This window comes from Myotis lucifugus, unplaced genomic scaffold (genome assembly GCF_000147115.1).
Source record: "Myotis lucifugus unplaced genomic scaffold, Myoluc2.0 scaffold_223, whole genome shotgun sequence".
Lineage (NCBI taxonomy): Eukaryota > Metazoa > Chordata > Mammalia > Chiroptera > Vespertilionidae > Myotis > Myotis lucifugus.
The window spans coordinates 2,003,056-2,007,944 of NW_005871271.1; the positions used below are offsets into that span (position 1 = coordinate 2,003,056).

General features: G+C 38.0%; 1 long non-coding RNA gene across 1 annotated transcript; it reads left to right on the forward strand.

The window, feature by feature from the left end:
* Nucleotides 1-684: 684 nt before the first annotated feature.
* LOC111827822 lies at nt 685-4,110 on the forward strand. The gene is made up of 3 exons (XR_002831542.1): nt 685-2,943; nt 3,125-3,260; nt 3,520-4,110. It is a non-coding gene; the product is annotated as an uncharacterized LOC111827822 (long non-coding RNA).
* The last annotated feature ends 779 nt before the right edge of the window (nt 4,111-4,889 follow it).

Below are 4,889 nucleotides of genomic sequence, written 5' to 3' on the forward strand. Positions count from 1 at the left end.
TTCTTTCATGAATCATGCCTTTGGTATTGTATCTAAAAATCATTGTCATACCCAACTTCATCTAGATTTTCTATGTTAATTTCTAGGCGTTTTACAGTTTTGCATTTTACATTGAGGTCTGTGATCCATTTTGGAAAATGTTTGGATTAATATAATTCCTTAAAACATTAAAACACACCAGTTGTAGTTCATGGCAAGGTAAAATAAGTCTGTCTTTAATTACTATGAGTCTAGTTCTGCTAATCCCACTAGATGTTTAGCTTATGATTGTACTAAAATATCTAATAAGCAGATGGTGGGGTCAATCCCACAACGAGATCCTCGGTGTCATGTAATGTCACTAGAGGAAAAGTAAGATGCACTTATTTCAAGGACCATGGTCTTTAACACAGTTCTCATAACTCGTTGAAAACAGCAAGCCCAGCAGTACGTCTGGTAATATCTGCTAAAGTCCAAATCAGCAGGTTCCTCAAAGACATTTTTAACTTGCCATCACTTGATATTTTTATATATCTTTTACAATAAATACTTTATTTTCATTGCCTACGGAACATTTAAGAAAAACCTGAGGGAGGATTTTATATTAAGCAGGGCCCTATGAACAGAATTGTGAAGTAGGCACACATACCTCATCCACTTCCAACTCTGGAAGGAAGATGTAGGCTGCTACCCTTAGTGTTTCTTTTTAAAGTTAAACTAATGTTTTTCAAACATCATTTAAAGTCTCTGAACATCTGGACGCCTATATATCGTGATTACAGCATTAGAGAACCACTTGACTTTTTGGTAAATGGAAGTGTGGTCATTGATTCGCTCAGCTGAGATTTGCATTAACTTCATACATGCAGTCTTCACATCCTTCGAGGACTAGTGTAGACAACCACTTTATTCTTCACTGGCCATCTCAGAGTCTAGTGACATCTGCTAACCTAGAGACATTGCACAGAGAAGCTGTAATGGATCTCGGAGATCACTGATTTCTGAAAGTCGGAGGCTGGAGGAGTGTGGGACTGGCTGTGACCATATTGTTGTTACTTGGAGAACCAATAGAACCAGGACTAGAGTACACATCCCTTAACTCCAATGCAGGTCTCTTCCATTCTTGTAGCCCATCCTTTTTTGAATACACCAATCTTATGCATTTTAAGTCAATCAAAATTTGAAGTACAGTGATCTGATTTTGTGTAATTTAAAGCGCTACTTACTAATTTTATGTTTAAAATATTCTAACTTTGAAGACCAATTTCTACAGATAATTAATGATTTCATGTTGGTGGTGACTTAGTTAAGAATGATGATGGATTAATTTCTTTGCTAAATTATTATAGTTCTATGGTATCATCTAAAGAGGATGGGATCAAAGGGCTACCCAAGTTGGACTCACATAAGCTAGACTCATGAATTTCATTTGAAATCGACCATAATGTATTGAGCATTTACTGTTGTTGGGCCCTGTTCTGGGCATCCAGGCCATGGCATTGAACAGGCCCTGAGTATTATCATCTGCTGTCCTGGAGCTTACTTGTAAGGGAGGAGCAATTCCTAATTTGTTCTTTTCATTCCTGTTGTTAGAGCAATGGTATTAGAACTGAAGGGAAAGTTATTTTCCCTCTGTGAGAGCTCCTGGATCAGTTAGATGAAGCCGGTAATATACAAATGAAGTATTTATATAATCACTGATTCTGTGGACTCAACAGTATAGAGATAGTTGTCTGTACCTATAGACAGTGTATGCTGTAAGCAGAACAGGAGCATTAGAATAAAGATGCTAAACCTCTCAGAATCTCATTTTCTGAATTGGTGAATTAGGACTAATAATAGCTTGTGAGTGTCAAATGAGGTTCAAAGGTAAAGTGACTGGCCTAGCATATAAGAAATGTTCAATAAATGGTCGCTGCTATTATTGTTTCTTATTATTATGTATACGTGTAGTCGAAAGAAAGATTAGAGTGTGCTTAGGTTTTCTTAGTCTTTCCCCCTCCCCTATATTACCACAATTCTTACTTAGCTTTTTTTGTTTTCTTATGGCACAAATTAAGTTCACAGGAATAATAACATGCTTCCAGGAATATACCTGAAACTAATTGAAATTCCACAAAATAGGTCCAGAGATAGTTGCTGCTTGTGCTGGGCTTGGGGCCAATTAGCAAGAAGTACGGGGCACACTGAGGACAGGTGCTGCTTGTTTGGGTTTGTGAGCCTTTGAGAGATTTTAGGAAAGTCCGCGGCATTGGGGCATGGGCCAAGACAAGCCATATGTGTGGAAAAGCCACAAGTTGGTGGGACAGCATCTCAGAGAATCACCAGGGAGGGGGAATGGTGTTAGCTGGGTTGATGGAGAGTCAGATATGGTGCCAGCTGGGGCTTGCAGGCTGGGTGGGGAAAAGGCCCCACAAAGGAGCGATGGCTTCTGCCAGCACTTCTGTCTCAGAGAATGCTGTCCTTGCAGTTAATTTTTTAAGAGGCTGAATGTTTTCTTAATCATAACTGTAGGGGTGATAATTACAGGTGATAAAAATGTTTAAGGAAGTCCTAATGGTTATAGGAAAAGAAAGTCCTTACTTTTGAGCCAAAGCTAGATGTGATTAAGTGGGTTTGCTTGTTATTATTGTTATTAATAAGGAAGAGGAGTTTTGTAAGTCTGAAATATTAGCCCCTAACTTTTTCAACCTTTTTAATATAAATGTTTATTTAGAATTTTAAAAATTAAGTGAGGACACTAAAATGGGTTACAAGGTGTCGTATGATCTAAACCTTACCTATATATTTTCCTCATTTTATCAGAATTTCTTTCTGGCTCATTGTGTTTGAACCATACCTTCCGTTGAATATTTTGTATTATTTTTGTCAGAGCCTAAGTTTATACTGGATTTCCTGCTGGAATGCATTCATCTCTCACCTGGCTGTCCCTTTCTCCTAACTCCCCATGACCCAGGTCTTCAGGTCCGTTTAATTTCCCTTCTAGAGAAGCTTCCCCTTTGACCCAGTGTGGATGTTTCCCTCCCATGCCCTTCTCTCCAATAGTATTAGCTACTTCTCTTTCACTGTTGTTCCAGTGAGTGGTGTATTTATTATTTATTCATTTGTTTAACTGCTTTTGTGTTTTATCTTTTTTGCTTGCTAGACTGTAAGGTGTGTGAAGGCAAGGATGATGTCTGTTGTGTTCACCACAGCATGCTCAGCACCAAAAGCCAGTGGCTGGCTCCTAGTGAATCTTCTAATATTTCTTGACTCATTTAATGGACTCAACTAAAGCAGAGGTCAGCACATTTTTTATATAAAGGGCCAGATAATACATATATCAAGCTTTGCAATCTGTGAGGTCTCTTTTGCAACTACGTAGCTCTGCCATTTCCACCCAAGCCAATGCTGTGGCTGTACCAATAAGACTTTATTTATAGAGACAGGGCAGCCAAATGGCTGGCCTCTGAACGAATGTGTAAAGCAGAACAGATAGCATATTGTGAATTGCATATCTAATTAGGTTGCCTTCTGTGTAAAACCTGACTAAATTTTTAGACAGGAGGCAACCTAACCAGATGGAACACTTGAGCTACATATTGACCAGAATTAACTGAAACAACTTGCCCAACTCAATAAAAAAAGAAACAGCAGCATCTGAATGTGAGTCTAACTCCAAAGAGAATCCTTTTACCATGCCCAAAGGTAAGGCCAGGCTTGGTGTCCTCCCATGACTCCCTGAGCTTCAGGTCCTCATAATACCCCTCTAATACCTTCTGTACAATTTTGCTTTGAAGAAATAAAAGGTAATATATGGATAATTCTTAGCACACAGAAGGTCTGCAATAAATGTTGGGTTTCTTCTCCATTTCATTTCGTAATCACTTGCTTAAAACCTTGCTCTTTCTACTATATGATACTGTCCCTTCGATGTCCCTGAGGCCCCATATGTATACCTCCAACAACACTGATGACTGTATTATAATCATTGGCTTACCTCTCTGCTCTTCACTAGTGAGTAATCATTGGGCAAGTTGTTCACCTTTAAATCCAGAGGGCTATTGTGATGATCAGATGAGTTTTGTAAATCACTTAGCATATAAGTCTTATGCTTGTATATTTTCTTTTTTAAATATGTTTTTTTTTTTATTTCAGAGAGGAAGGGAGAGGGAGAGAGAGAAACATCAATGGTGAGAGAGAATCATTGATTGGCTGCCTCCTACATGCTCCACACTGGGGATTGAGCCTACATTCTGGGCATATACCCTGATTGGGAATCGAACTGTGACCTCCTGACAACGCTCAACCACTGAGCCACACTGGCCAGGCTAAGTTTGCATATTTTCAAGTGATGAAGTGAATGTGTTGATGGAGACATAGGTCTGGATAATTCTAAAACCCATTCTTTTCCTTTTTACAATGCTTATCACATTTAATAAAAAAAGCATAATTTGTGTCAAAATTTATTAATTGACTTGATACAGTTAAAAAAAACTATGATATATACAGAGTGGATCAAAAATAGGTTTATAGTTGTTTGTATGGAAAATAATACAATTGATAAATGATATTACAAGAATAAACTGTTTCACATACTCAGACTGTTTTGCCCCATGCTGTATTTCTTGGTTATTGAACAATTAACAGACACATTAACACACTGAGAAATTTATAGTGATTTCACACTGAGAAACTATCATAAGAAAAATATTTAAAATGGAATTTATCTTTTTAGGTGTAAGGGCATTTTGATGTGAGCTGAGCTCAGAATTCAGCTCCTTTAAACTGAACTCCTTGTTTGTCATTTACCCAGTGTTCTTTCTTGCATCTTTATTGGCTCAGGTCTACCTGTCTAAAAATAGTGACAAAAAAACCCCCATCCCACACCTGTATTGGGAACTCTGGGAACTCTCTCTTGTCCTGTTGTT